The sequence below is a fragment of the Arachis duranensis genome, chromosome 9 (genome assembly GCF_000817695.3).
Source record: "Arachis duranensis cultivar V14167 chromosome 9, aradu.V14167.gnm2.J7QH, whole genome shotgun sequence".
Lineage (NCBI taxonomy): Eukaryota > Viridiplantae > Streptophyta > Magnoliopsida > Fabales > Fabaceae > Arachis > Arachis duranensis.
The window spans coordinates 14572090-14588941 of record NC_029780.3 but is presented as its reverse complement, the minus strand read 5'-3'; the positions used below and the strand labels follow the sequence as shown (position 1 = coordinate 14588941).

At 30.8% G+C, this 16852-nt stretch overlaps 1 pseudogene; it reads right to left on the bottom strand.

Annotated features, from left to right (window-relative positions):
• Positions 1–6877: 6877 nt before the first annotated feature.
• Positions 6878–15557, bottom strand: LOC107464822 (dimethylnonatriene synthase-like; annotated as a pseudogene).
• Between the last annotated feature and the right edge of the window lie 1295 nt (positions 15558–16852).

The following is a 16852-nucleotide window of genomic DNA, read 5'->3' as shown; positions in this document are numbered from 1 at the left end:
GGAAAATAATAATTACAAGAGAAAAAGAAAATATATATCATGGTGTTCTTTCTATTTATATTTTATATATATCTTGATAGTTCCCTCTAAAAAAATGTTTGGGGAAAGATGTGAAAGGAAATGACGTCGGTTTTATTTGTATTCGTCATGAATTTTCTTTTCTTATTTGATTCAACCATAGTTAATTAGTGAGTCAATATGTGTTTATCCTTTAATAATTGCAATTAGGTTAGCCAGTGGAAAGTTCTAAAACTAGAAGAAAAATAAGGCAAGAATATATAGTGTCATTCCAATTCAACTATACTTGAGAAAAATACACACATATCATCTTCCTTCACCAACCTCCAACCAAGGCATTAGTGGGGATAATGAAAATTACTTGTCGTAATGCTTAAATCACAAATTTAGAATCTATAGCTGTCTTCTGGTGACATGTCAAAAATCAAAACGAAGACTAATGCTAATCAAAATCCTATGCAAGTATCTAAATATTGGCTCGCATAATTAATAAATTTGTGGCATATTTTAAGCCGTCTTTCCCATCATTTTGATCTATATCAGTATAACGAAAAAAGAAATCAGTTCTTATTAGTGATATTTATTTTTATGTGTTGATGTATCTCTATCTATACATTTACAAAATAATGGTTAATATATGAACATATATATCACATGTTAAAATAAAGGTTATTAAAAAGGAAAATAATTAATTATTAAAAAATTTTGGTATTATTTTTTTGATTAATTTTTTATAATTTAAAACTTTTTTTTCCACGTTTCTTTATGATTATTATTTTTTTATTTTTTTCTTTTTATTTTATCTTTTTATAATTTAATTCTATCCAACTAGTTTAATAATTAAAAAAGTACATCATTTAATTAAAAATGATACAATTAAAATTTTTTATATCATAATTAAAAAATTTTAGTGTCAAAATTAAATTTTTTTATATGTATTAATATATCTCTATTTATATGTACATTTACAAAATAATGGTTAATATATGATTTTTTTTTAAGTAAGGAAGCTCAACACACGAAGTGAAGCAAAACAAAAAGAACAAATCAAGAATAACAAAGAAATAAACACTTATCCCATTGTTATTTCTAGCATTAGGGATGACAAAACTCTCTGAAACGCGGGGATCTCTGCTGGGACTGCCTCGAATAGGAATCCGATTGTGGAGAATTTTCTCCGTGGGGATGAAGATATGTGTGTGTGTGTGTGTGTGTGTGTGTGTGTAATAATTGAAAGAATGTAATATACGAGGAGTCTTGAAGAATAGGTAAAGCAAAAATCGTAAAACTAAAAGTGCAACGCTCAGGAATAAGGATTACTTGTGTACGAAGAAAGTAAAGGTACCCCCCCCCACACACACACACACACATAGAAACCCAAAACTCCTCATCCTCATTTGCATAACTCTTCTTCAATTCAAAAATCTCTAACGTTGTCCATACTCCATCCAACCTCTCTGCAGCCACCCTCTCGCCGCTCTCCCTTCTAACCGCATCGTGCTCTGGTGTTCCTTTACGTAACTTTGTCGTCATATCCATTCTCCTCTCTATTGCCGCGTCTCCCACCTTGTTCACTTCTCTATCCTCTGGCTTGCCGTTGCATCCCCCATTGCGTCATTTCGAAAGAAGTCATTATCTTATTGTTTAGACTTTTTGTATAAAATCTTGTTATTTTTTTATAGAATAGATACTTATACCTCTATTCATATGTAAATTAATAATTAGTTAGATCTATTAGATAGATGGGGAATGGGATCCCCACGGAAAATGGGACCCTGTGAAAAATGGGAATGGAGAGTAATATTTTCCAACGGCAAAGAACGGGAGCGAGAACGGGGAGTAAATCTGGAGGTGGAGATGGGAAGCAGGGAGGCATCTCCCGCCCCACCCTGTCCCATTGACATCCCTATTTAGCATTGTCATCAATAATAAAAAAAAAGATTTATACCACTCTACTCTTTGTAACTCTGAAGTGATACGTTGAATATATATCACATACATGTTAAAACAAAGATTAATAAAAAAGAAAATACTGTAGGATTAAAAAAATTTGGTATTATTTTTCTAATAATAACCACAAGTCAAAATTCCTTCTTCTACTCTTTTTTATGATTATCATCCTTTTATATTTTTTTTAATTTTACCTTTTCATAATTCAATACCATCCCACTAGTTCAATAATAAAAAAGTACATCATGTAATTTTTTTTTTCGATGATGACTAACAACTCACTAACTCCTAGAAAAGAAATTAGGTACAACAAAATCAACAAAAATAACACATTCAAAAAAGAGATAAACAACCAAAATAAAAGCACAAAAACTAAAAAACACGCACCACAACTGCGTCAACAATCAAGAAATAATAATTTCCAAAAAAATTTTAATCCGAATTTTATGTCACTTATTTAAACTAGAGCAATTAAAAATCAATATGTGTCGCACATTTTTTGAAACACTATTTCTAGTTAAATAAAAAAGTAGTGAGAAAAAGTTTTCAAACTAATTCAAATATTACTTTTTCCAAAATAATATTTAGAATTCAAAATAGAGTTAAAATATTTTTCAACAATTCTAAATCTTTAGGAATGAAGAACGAAAATTCACTCATGAAATAAATCAAAGTATAAATCTCAAATAAAGTAGAACATTTAAATTAATAATCTATAAAAAGATGAACAGAACTCCCAACCTTAACAAAGGAGATTAGCTACTCGTAGTGGAATAAAAGTAAAACTGTAAAATGTGGTGTATTATCTGATCCATGGGCAAAGTCCTAGGACTTATTAAAACCTAAAACCAAACCTATAAATGAAACTCAAACTAAATCAAAACAAAATCTAACCTAATCAAATCAATATTTTTCTAACAATTCTTAATTATTTAGTGATCTTTCTTGTATTTAAAATTCAAAACTTGATGCCTTGCTTAGTTGAAATCATAGGCTTGAAACTTAATATTAGATCATTCAATTAAGTACTTGAAAAATTAAAGAATTAATGAAGGATTAGTGAAGAATTAAAGGCTTTGGAAATGACCCATTTGGTGCGTTGTAAGCATAGCCTCCCAAGTACAACGCATGGCCCTTTCTTTGAGCAATTGGCCTCTATTTTAATCCCCAAGTGCAATGCGTTATCCTCCACGTTGCACGCATGACCCTCCTTGGCATAATTGGCATCGATTTGATCTTCACATTGCACTCACCAAGTCCCATGTTGCATGCATGGCTAAATAAGGCACAATTGGTCTCTATTTGCTTCTTCACGTCGCATACATCAAATCCCACGTGTAATACATGGTTCTTGGTATAAGAACCGACCTAATCGCTTTAATAAAAATAATAATTTTTAAAGTGTCTGGAATAGATTTAAAATTTAGAAGTTTTAATTTAAAAATATAAAGGTGAAATTTGGTTTCAATGAATTTTTCTGAGTCAGAAAATATATTTTCTGCGAAAAATCGAGAAAAACCGCGTACCGGCAGCCGAGCCGGTCGAACCGGTTTAAGTATGTTCGGTACTGTGTTTTGAGAAAAATAAGATTTTGAAAATTGATTTATTATTTTAAAATGACAAAAATAATTTAGAATTGAAAATCGGATACTAATCTTAAAGGTTTTGGCCCAAAATGAGCCAAACGAGCTAAAACCGCTAATGGGTTGGACCGGACTCAAATTGGGTCCAAGCCCAACATATAAAAGGAAGTTATGAGGCCATTTGGCAATAGCCTCATTTTTCAGAAAATAAAGAGAGAGGGACGGTGAGAAGAGAGAAGAGAAGGGAATTGGAGTTTTACTATTCACCTCCACCTTCCGAGAGCCATATCTTGAGTTACGGAGCTACAATTGACGAGCCGTTTGTGGTCACGTGAAGCTCTCGACGAGCTCTTCATTTTAGAGATAAGGAATTGATTAAGAAGTGGAGTTGCTTTGTCTTTCTAAATTAACTCTGGTATTACTGTCTTCTTTGCTTGTGAGTGATTTCTTCAGTAGCAGGTTGTATGTGATTGACGCCATGGGCCGTGGTCATCAATCTCCTCTACTCCAGATCAAACGTCATTGGCCATGGTCATCTAATCTGATAGAGGGTGAAGCTCTAGCAACTCATTCTCTTGGCGATCCTACTCAAAACGCCACAGATAAGGTCGAATCTTCTGGATTAGAGAATGCTACTTTTTTGAGTTCTAGCCTATACCATAGAGACTCTAATCTCCCTGAAAATTGGCTGAAATGGTATATCGAGAAGTCCCCAACAAAGTCATGGATTAGTCGTCTGAGAGATGTATTAACATAGCTGTTGGTTTGCGCTTTCTAGTCACGTATTCACACGAACCCAAGTAAACGCGGGTGTTTGTCAGGCACGTTCGTCTTAGTATGATGAACAGAGCTGATTGTCACTGATCATCCTATTCACCATGTTGAAAAATGAATATACATCTTAGAAATAAACCAAACACGGATCAAAGAAGAAACAATAATACTTTTATTAATTCATAGGACTCAGCAGGGATCCTCCCCTCAACCTAGGAGGTTTAGAAACTCATACTGAAAGGAAATACAATGGTAGAAGTGTGTAAAGTCTAGATGTTGTTCGAATGATTATGTAAAATAACACTTAAATACTATACTAATGACTAGTAAGGGTAAAACAGTCTATTTAGTGCTAAAATTCACTTCTGGGGCCCACTTGGTGAGTGTTTGGGATGAGCTTTGATGAGATCCATGTGCTAGGAAACCTCTAGAGCGTTGAACGCTGGCTAGGGGATCCTCTTTGGGCGTTTGGACGCTGGTCTCTACTCTTTGGGTGCTGGACACCTGGAAGGGGATAGGAAGCAGGCGTTGGACGCCGGTTTTGGACCTTCTATTCTGAAAGTATGGACCATTATATATTACTGGAAAGCCCTAGAAATCAGCTTTCATAGCCGTTGAGAGAACTCCATTTGGACTTCTGTAGCTGCAAAAAAGCTCTTTCGAGTGCAGGTAGATCAGATACGGACAGCATCTGTAGTGCTTTCTCTGTCTCTAAATCAGACTTTTGCTCTAGCTCCTCAATTTCAGCCAGAAAATACCTGAAATTGTACGAAAACACACAAACTCAAAGTAGAGTCCAAAAATGTGAGTTTAACACTAAAATCTATAAAAATTTAATAAAAATTAAAACAAAATATACTAAAAACTATATGAAAATTATGCCAAAAAGTGTATAAAATATCCGCTCATCACAACACCAAACTTAAACTGTTGCTTGTCCCCAAGCAACTAAAAACACAGTAGGATAAAAAAAAATTAAGATACAATAAATCTCAGAGTTTCCAATGAAGCTCAGTTTCAATTAGATGAGTGGGACTTAGTAGCTTTTTGCTTCTGAATAGTTTTGGCATCTCACTATCTATTGAAACTCAGAGATGTTGGCATCCTTAGGAACTTAGAATCCAAATGATATTATTGACTCTTCTAGTTTAGTTATTTTTTATTCTTGAACACAGCTTTTTAGAGTCTTGGCTGTGATCCTAAGCACTTTGTTTTCCAATATTTCTACCGGATACATAAATGCCACAGACACTTTAACTGGGTGAACCCTTTTGGATTGTGATCAGCTTTCCTAGAATCCCCAGATAGAGGTGTCCAGAGTTCTTAAGCACACTCTTTTTGTTTTGGATCATGACTTTAATTGCTCAATCTCAAGCTTTTCACTTGACACCTTCACGCCACAAGTACATGGTTAGGGGCAGCTTGGTTTAGCTGCTTAGACCAGGATTTTATTCCTTTGGGCCCTTCTATCCACTGATGCTCAAAGCCTTAGATCCTTTTTACCCTTGCCTTTTGGTTTAAAGGGTTATTGGCTTTTTCAATCTACCCTCCTTTTTCCTGCATTTTTGGGCAATAATGGAAACTGCAATGTAACGCACACCATGTCATTAAGCGGCACAACGTTTCAAAAAATTTTGAAACACGTCGAGTACCCGACCTCTCGAAGGCGGTGTAATCGACGAAGGAAACTGAAGCCACAAATGCTTGAACCCAACCTCATAAAAGTTTGGACTCAAGCAGGGGCACTATTCATATCCTGGCCTAAAAATATAAAGACGGGCCCAACAAAGATAAAAGGCCACCCAAATAGGGTGGCCTCATCCACTTACCCGACCTCATAGAGGTCGGACACGACAATGGTGGTTCAACCCTACTTATTTGAATAAGTAACCACCTCCTGAAATATTTTCTATTATCTCTAGTTTATCTAGAAGGTAGATCTCAACAAATTTCCAAGATTAAGGGAACGGTCATCCACCCACAAAGGTGAAACTATTTTAAAAAGGTGGTTATCTCTCAATTATAAATACACTGATGCACTCAGGTATATTCAGGTCCTAATCTATTAAAAACCTGCTTAAAACCCTTGCTAACTTAAGCATCGGAGTCCCTTACAGGTACCACCCCCATCTCCTCATGAGGAACTTGGACAGCGACACCTCAACACCAGCACAAGTCAGATGCTGCCTTAGAAGGAGTCTAAATCTCACGTTCAGGCCCAAATCACCGTTTCAAATAGTTCTTGAAACAATATTTAACAAAACATTTAACATAAAGAAATTATTAATATGAAAGTAAATGCAAGAGTTACAAGAAATAAAGATAACATGTATAAAATTAAACATACCATCTTCTTTGACATAGTAGCGTATGTAGTAGTGGAGCAACTAATTTGCTGTTAATGTTACAAGCAAGGTTCTTAAAATCGGTTCGGATTAGCCAGTCAAACCGATCGAATCGTGAACCATTGAAAAAAGCAGTTTGAACAAAAGGAAAAATCGTAGATTTCAAAAACCGCTATCAAACCGGTGAACTGGTTAGGAACTGGTCGGTCAAACTGAACCGTGACCCGACCGATTTTTTGAAAAGGCATCCAAACGTCGCCGTTTCACTCACTGAGGCACCAACAATCCTTAACTCCACACGCAAGCCCTAACTCAGTCCAGGGAGGGATCCTCAGTCCTCTCAATCTCATCGAGCTCACCTCCGTCCAGCCACCGCGTCGTGCCACCACCATCGTCGTTCCTTCGAAGCCTCCGGCGCTCAATTCCCCTCCATCGCGCAGCAGCCATCGCGACCTTCAAAGCCGCCATCTGCTCCACCACTCTAGCATGCTCTATCTCCCTCGGTGTTTCTCGGTGGCTCTGTCTTTGTCTCTCAGTGTTTCTGTCTCCCTCCGCAACCACTGTCTCTTGCATGTTCTCTAGGTAATTTTTTTATTAACTATGAATTTATGATTGAATAATTTTTTGATTCTATGAAGTTCTGTGAACTCTGATATAGTGATATCTGATATGTGGTTTACTGATATAGTGAAGTTTTGTGAACTCTGATTCAAGCCATTCAACTGTGAACTGATATGGTGATATAGTGATTGAATAATTGTTTTTCTGTGAACTGTAAAGTGTGAACTGATATAGTGATTGAATAATTGTTTGCCTATTTCAACTGATGTTTCAATTGAATAATTGAAATTGAAATTGAAATTTTGCAACTAATTGATAGGTATGTTTTGTTTGTTTATTTCTCTTGAATTGAAATTGAAATTCTACAACTAATTTTCTGGTTTGAGTGAGTAAGAGTAAGCTTTTTCTGTTGTTTAACTTCATGTTGTTTTATAGGAGTACAACTTGATAGAGCTGTTAAAGAAGCTTTTGATGTGGCCTACAACAATATATATGCATTCCATGCTGCTCAGAAGACACCTGAGAAAATTGTTGAGAACATGAAAGTATGTATGTCATTCCAATTCTTATTCTTACTTTGGATCATCCATGTTTTATTAAGTCAATTTTTTTAAACAATTGAAAATAAATTATTTAAAGATATGTTAAGTGGTGTTCTTTTATGACAATTATTGCTTGCAACTTTATTTAGAAAAGGCTAGATATTCCTAGAAAGATTAAATACAAAATATAAAATACGTGGAAGATTTATTTTGATTCTAGTCAGATGTGCATTATTGCTCCTGATTTGTGGATTTTCAGCATTATGGCATTATGTTTGTGCCAAGTCCTTTGATTTTGTACTTATGTTCATGTGTTTGTTCATTCTTGGGGTGTTACACTAATATTTTTGTTTTGAGTCTTCTGAAAATATCAGGGAGTTCAATGCAAGCGAGTTGCAAGAAGTATTAATTCTGTGGATTTTTATGTTCCAGGAGGAACTGTTGTATTACCATCAACAGGTTTTATGATTTCTGTTGTAAGTGAAATTTTTTATCAAACTTGAATTATAGTTGGATGTTGGCATCTTATGTTTATATTTGATTGGTTGTTTTTGTTATTTGACTTTTGAGTTTGTATTTGAATGAGATCATAACATTCTGGTTTATGTAGTACTTTTAAGTTGGATGATATTTTAAGATTTATATTAGACTATAATTATGTTTTAATATGTTTATTTATATTTTATTTATTATTTTATTATAAAATAGTTTTTTCAGTTCAACTATAGTCGAACCGGTTGAACTTATAAACCAATGATTCAGTAGCTAGAGCGATTCGATGATCCATTCGATTTTTAGAACTTTGGTTATAAGTGTGAAAAGTATATGAAGTTAGTCTCATATTAAAAAAAATAAAAAAGAATGAAAAATTTATAAAATGAGAGACTTATTAATTTAACATGTTAAAAGTTTTAAGTTAAATGTGATATCTTTTTATCTAATAAACCGTTCATAAATTAAACTATTTTATTTATTAGCTTCAACTGCATGCCGGATCAAACAGGCGCATGACATAATAAAATTGTAGAATGTACACGCATACAACTTTTATAGTGATCCAGCAATGATGATAATAATATCTTTTTCATAAAAAGCAGGTTTGAAAATTAAACAGTCAATTTGGATTATTTGTAAATATCAATCTCCACTAACATAACCCGAGCGAAGTAGCTTTCACATTCTTTAACTTTCCCCAAAAACAAACATGATTCATTGAGTTTTAACTTTCATGAGTAATAAATGTTGTTTATTGCTGAATTTTAATTAAGTTTCCGATAAAATTAATACACAGCACACTTTTGATACCATATTTAGAAACGGAAATGTTTGGTAAAAAAAAAAATTAGACAAAAATAATTAAAATTTGTTAATAATTAATAAATATTAAATAAGATAAATTTAATTTTTTTTGTTTTTTTATTATTATTGATTTAGAAATATGAATTGAATTTTTTTTAAATTTTAAATTTTTATTTTAAAGGATAAAGTAAAATTTTTTATTATTAAATATTTTCTCTTTTGTATTTTATTGGTTCTATCTATAAAATAAATGATAATAAATTATATTTTATCTTTTAAAATTAAATTCAAAATTTAAAAAATCTAAATTTTAAAAATACATATGAGTTCTATTATTATTGTCTTTGTTAATTGTATGCCAATGAATTTTTTATGAAAATATATTATCTCAAGGTTGCGGAGTTCAACGCAGGAGAACAAAGTTAGGCAACATGGCACTTTAGAGCGCAATGGTGGATGATGAATTAGAGTAGCGTGACCTTAATTAAGGGGGCATATACTTAAGTTTTTTAACTAAAAACTTATAGGTTTTAAAAATATTTGGTAACAAACAAATATTAGTAAAAAATAGTCAATAATTTATTTTATTTAATATTTAATAATTATTATAATAATTTATAAATATTAAATAAAATAAATTTCATTTTTTTATTTTTCTAGCATTATTATTTAAATAGAATACACAATTTACATTTTTACTAAAAGATTAATTTTATCCAATTTATTTTTGGAGTGATGTTAGGTAGCCAAAGAATAATTACAATATAGAAATGTCACATAAAAATTTTTATTCTCTTGATAAGCAAATAACATACACTTCCTTATCACTTATCCTACTTATCACTTACTATTTTGCTGCAGGAGTCACTTTCTAAAATCAATTTTAGTTTCTTCCAAATCAAATTTCTAACATCTCTCAATCACCTTAATATCCATTAAAATGCAATAATTCTCTGCAAAAATTATGGAAATTAAATTAAAAAATTTTAACAACTATAAACATCATATGTATGAAATTATGAATATTATAAATACAAATTATGGATGTTATTAATATGAAATTATGAATGTTATGTGTATGAATTTATGGATGTTATGAGTAAATTTATCAATTGAATAAATTAATTTAAGAATTTGATATTTTTTTAAATTCAATTATGATAAAATTTAAAAACATCTGTGTTAACTATATATATAGTTACTTATGCAATAACCAAAAAATGATACGTGTATGGAAGTAATATGTAATAAACATGAATGTAATTTTTAGATGTTAGTTGTATGTAATTATGGATGTTATGTATATGAACGTATGAATGTTATGTGTATGAACTTAGTATAATATAATTATAAATGCACGTAAAAGCACAAAAAAAATCAGTTTATTACCATACCTCATCAAAACTAGTGCGATTTTTCATATTCTCGAAAATTGGTTGACTGATAACAATTTCGTCGGGTGAGTCCGTTGTTCAAATTTTTCATCAGCACCTTCTACCATAGGTACAGTATTAAGGTCGAATTCAAATGCCATACTATTTGCAATGATAAACGCGACTTCTTGTAAAATTTATTGGCTTATACACTATTGTGCTTGCAATCGTAATAGAGTCATGATTTTTGAATGATTGTAATCGAATGAATGGAATGTATATATTACAAAGAATCAGGTGCAATTAAATGCCTTAACGAAAACAAAGAATTAATGATTTTTTCGTATCTCCATTGATTGATATTAAATGCCTTAAAGAAACAAAGAATCAAGTGCACTTAACTTAATTAATATATATTATCATTACCGTCTATTCTTATTATTATTAATATTTGACGTATTCTTAAATATAAAAATTAAATTATAAAAAAAAATATTAAGTATTGATTATAAGAATGCTTAATAGTAAGGAATATGATATTATAATTAATATCATTAATAAGTGGAGTTGATAAGAATATGATAAGTGGAATGATAAGCGAGTAGGATAAAAAATAAAGTTGTTATTAAGTGATATAAATGAAATAAATTATAAAAAGTTTTGGCTAATTATGTCTGAAAATTTTTTGCTACCAAACTTTTTCCTTATTTTTGTATCACCATCACCACTTATGTCTTTTCACTTTCCTTTAAAATCATCACAATTTATCGTAGCATCACTATCTTTAAAACTAACACAAATTTTTTTATTTTTGATAATTTTTTATCCAAAACAAAATTAACCCCATAAACATAAAAACAAATACAGAATTACTCAAAATCAGCATAATAAACATAAATCTCTATCAACCAAAATAAAAATGAGTTATCAGCTCATCCACAATAAAGAACACCACAAATAAAATTCAATATTTATAAAATAAACAAAAATTATTCAATATAATCCTAATTGAATAATACAAATAGATTTAAAATTGTTATTAAAAAATAAAATTTAAAATAAATACAAATTGAATCTAAAACAGAATAAGATAACAGAATAGATAAAAAAAGCGGTAAAAAAAGATAAAAAGAAAATGAAGTTGTAGAAAGGTGAAAGAAGAACAGACCGATGAAAAAATATCATATTTGTGATGAGATAAGATCTATGGTTGTTTCCACTATAGATTTGCAGTTATTCCTGCCGCCAAAAAGAGAGAGAGAGAAAGAGAGAGAGAGTCTTTGTTGTTATGGCAGTCGTCATTGTCACTGTTGATGTTGACCGAAGGGTGGGGGCAGAGAGAAGATGGAGGCGCGACGCCGTCGAAGCCCAAATCGGGCAACAATACTGGACAAAGTGTATGGAAGCTACAGAGAGAGGAAATAAAGAATGGTTGAAAAAAAAATTAGGTTTAAGATGCCCACGGTAAGAATAAAATTACAAAAAAATTAAAGAGATAAAATGATAAAAATTTCAGTGTCTCCAATTAAAAATTAGTGTCTCAACTAATTAGAAAAATACAAAATACATATTTTTTTATAAGAAAAAATATAGGAAGACAATAAGAATACTAAACAATGTGAATAATGGATATACCGGATGTGCAATTCAATAAATACGAAGATGATTATGTTGATTCTTACTTGAATAGTTATTTCTTTTGATTCGATTTACTCATACACAATTAATAATGACTGAATGTTCAATTCACTAGGTGTACATATAGTTATCCTAATGTTAGGATTTAGGAAGTAATTGGGGGTAAAGTATTTTTTTACTTTATTAAGTCAATTTTAAAATTTATTGTTCCCATTATTTACAAAAATTATTATCTACCTAACAAAATTGCTATTTTAAATATCTCTGTATAACCGTACTCTTAATTTTGTGTCTTACATGGCAAACAAAAAACATCTTCTATGGTATCTCTGTTTTTGATATACACAAACATCAATCAAACGGTGCCATAGAGTTACGTTATTGTTTAAAGACTCTTATTCCATTTTCTTTATTTATCTACAACAAAGCGAAATGAATTAATAAATTTTGGTGACAACAGACCTTGGATGCTGGCTATTCAATTGAGATCAAAATAGTATATGAAGTGATAAAATATAGCTGTGACTTCAATATATGTTTTCTAAAAGTTGGTCTAGAATGGGTTCAATTGATGTATCATGCATCCACCAAAGCTTTTGTGTGCTATGAATAATAATAATAATCGAAATTTTTAGTTCCTTCTTCAATATTTTCGTCTCTCTCTTTCGTGACACTAGCATTCATTCACATTCGGACACAAACAACCCTGTTGTATGCTATGTATTGCAAAGTCAAGTAATTCCCCATCGGTTCTTAAATAAATATCAATTTTAAAATTTCATTTGAATTTTAAACAATGATTTGAATATGTTTGAATTACAAAAAACTAAAATTACATTTACAAAATTTTCATTTTAATTTCTTTTTCTCTTTATTTTCTCTTTCGTTATCTCTTCATTTGAATTATATGATTAATTTAAAAATATTTAAATCAATATTAAATTAATATTTATTTAAATTAATATGTATTTAAATTAATCATATAATTCATCTATTAACTAGCAAACATAATTATATATCACAAAATTCACTAATGTTAAATTATGACAAAAGAAAAAATTGTATGATTAAATTTAGAAATTTAAAAATATTTGTAAAAATATTTGTATTTAAATGATATTGTAAAAAATAAAAGAAAAATTAATACGTTAAAACATATTAAAAATTTTAAATTTAAAAAAATAAAAAGAGAAAAAATTGGTGCATTGATTAGTTAATATTTATTTTTAGAAACTAAAGTAAGTCATTTAATATAAAAATAGAGATTAATTTGATATATCTATAAAATGATATGATACACATAGACAAATTATCTTGTAATATGTGACATTAAACTAATATATGAATAAATAATATTGTGACACGTGTGACTAATCGACCTGTTATTACATAATTACATATAACCAACTCAAAATGTGATATGTGTTATTAACGATCCATGTCATAATTGGTTCGCTTTGGTTTGGAAAATCGGATCAAATGGGTAAAATTTAATTAAAATCGATGAATAATTAATTTGTATTTAACTTTCAAAATCTAATACCCACCTGAACCAATGCTATATCGAATGTTTTCTATGACTAAAGTTCAGTATGTTGAGTTTATTGTTATGGATTTGGATCCTCTAAATTTTGAATTTTATTTTAGAGAATAAAGTATAATCTCTCACCATTTATTCTATAGATGGAACAAAAAAAAAATATAAGAGAAAAATCATTCAAAAATAAGAGATCACACTTTATTCTCTAAAATAAAAATTCAAAATTTAAAAAATTCAAATTCTATTAATATAGTCCAAATCTCACCTTAGTAATAAGAGACACATCGTATCCTAACTCCATATAGAATTACAAGATTCACTACTCTTCTCTCTTATCTTCATTTATTCTCAGAAAATAAAAAACCACACCACTACCAAGACATTGCTAAGGTAGACAGAACAATTAGGAAGTGTCTTATTGCTCTTTAGCTATTAACTATTTATTTCTGTCACAATTATTATTTATATTTTGTTGTGACAAGCAAGATGTGTTATGTTATATTTTATTTTATTTTTATGTAATATTGGTAGTTTATGAACTTGAAACAAATTGTGTTCTTGTAAGGAATTTCGATACTTAAGTTAATAAGAACTTTAAATAAGTTTGTAGTAGATTGGGTCATAAATATACCTAAAAATATCAGTGTATTTATAATAAAATGAATAACTACCTGATATCTTAAGAGTTAGTTACTTATTTATATAAGTAGAGTTAAACTGCTATCGTTGCACCCGACCTCATCAGGTCGGATAAGTGCACCAGTTGGATCTCTTGAGTGAGTTTCTATTTATTTTGGACCTAATAATATTTTCTTTAAAAATATAAGCCTTGCCAAAACACCTAGTTGACTATAATTCATTGAAAATAAAAATGTCTGTTTTAAAATTTTTTATACCAATTTGATTGTTTCCTATTTCTAAATTTTATATTTAAGATAAAATAAATAAATATAAATAGTAATTAAGTACTACATGATGACTGAAGAGTTGGATCCTCTCCAATCCGCACAAGAACATCAACCATGTCTTTTGCAACATAATCTTCATGTCTTTTGTAACATAATCCTTCACCGTTTTCCTCCTCTCAATGTGTTCATCCAACACATGCTCCGTAAACCTATCGAACTTCTTACCCAACATTTTCATCCTCTTTAGGTAACCCTGCAAATCCAAGAAGTTAATCCAAGGGACAAAGTCCCCAATATTGAGCACATCATTTAGCAAGAACAATTCGTCAAGCATCTTCTTGAACTTTTCCGGCGATACAATTGCATCCTCCAAGTTCTCTAAGTACGTCTTCCTGAACACCATGCAGCTCATGATATTGAGGCTTAAGGTGGATAAATGGTCCTTTAACACAATGGTTTTGTTGGCGTTGTTGAACAGCTTATTCAGAAAAGCACGTAGCTCCTGCTTTCTTATGATCTTATCTTCTCATAAGAGTGGAGGTGTTTCGCGCTGAATAATTCTGTTACGCACAATCTGCGGTGTTGTTTCCACTTTCCAGTATGAGCCGTACTGGGACCAAGTAATATTGGAATAGTAATAAGCTGTGTATTTTCCTGCAGCAAGTTTGGGCCGATCTGCAATTGCAACATTGTATGTTTGAGGAAGGCCTTTGCCATTTGGGCTGTGGAGCCCACGACGATAGGGGTAGAACCAACTGGAGGTGCATGATGGCCCCATACTTTTTGCTGAGAGTATGCCGGGACCGGTGAGGGAGAGGCCCAATAAGGTTGAAGTTTGCGATAATGGGCCATGGTTTTGAGCTTGGCGGTAATTTATATCGCCGGCGGCGGATGTAGCGGGTGTAGGAAGGAGGCAAGAAAGATTGCAACTTGCAAGCCATGTGGCTGCAATTTAATCCCAGGCAGGGGGCTGCAATGCTATAGGCATAGCTTTGACGGTTATGACTTTTATATCCCCGTCACAGGTTAGATTCTATTGTGTGTAATTGGGATGAAAGGTTGTATCCCTGAGTGAATTATTTATATTGCTAGAGAGTAGGTGTGCCCAAGGGACACAAGATCTGACGTGAATATTAGATGTCATTAAGTTAATTTTTTTTATGATTATGTTAGGTGTATATTAAAATTAATCAGTAAAATTAATTGTTTGTATTAAATATATATTAAAATATGAATATATATTAAAAATAAATTAAATTACACATATATTTATATACAGATATATTTGTAGTTAATTTTAATAACTAATTTTAATGTATGAATAATATTTTTATTTTTTAAGTATATATTCAAATATTTTTAAAAAATTTTGTATGGAACATTTTCGTTTTATAAAAGGTTTTATTATATTGAAGTTCTTTAACTTTACAAAATAAGATATATAAATTTTTATATCATATTTTTGAGAATTTATTTATCTAAATAAAATAACGAATATGATTAATATAAATATTTATGTCTTATTTTTATAAAATTAAAAAATCTGAGTAAATTTGTTTTTGGAAATAAAAACGTTCGACGTGAAATTGTTTGGAAATCTATTTGAATATATACGTTTTTTTAATATAAATATATTTTTAAAAGTTTTTGTATATTTGATGATTTTTTAATTAAAAATATTAGAAAAATGAACATGTTGTATATTGTATAAGGCTAAGCGTTTACGGATTCACTGGGTCCACTTTGGACATGTTTCTGCTGTACTGTCCCCATTTCACTAACTAATGCAATTTAGTTTTATGTAAAAACGAAAAAATAATTAAAAAAAGACTTAAATAAAGTAAACCAAATAAGAATATGATTTTAGAAGGGGCAAGTTGATGGTAGAGGTCTTTTTTTTTTCTTGTTAATTGGAGGACTGTGATCACTTCAAAGAAATTTGGTGTGTTAATATATCTTTACTTGGTAAATTAGTTTGGCAACTTTTCTATTATCAGGACAAGCCTTGAGTTGCACTATTGAGGACGAAGTATCTGAGAAATGAGAGTTTTAGATGATCCTGTCCCTTGCAACGCTTCTCATGTTTGGAAGAGTATCTCAAAGGCTTTTGGTGCTCTTAAGGATGCCTTCTCTTGGTGCGTTAGGTTACTTGATCAATCTTTTTGGTTTGACAATTGGAGTATTGAGGGTCCAATTGCTCAGGATGTCCTTTTTGTACATATATCTGACTCTGATTTAACTATTAGAGACGTTTGGAAAGATGGTCAATGGAATCTCCATGATATTTTCTCTATCATTCTAGAAGATGTCAAATAGCGTTT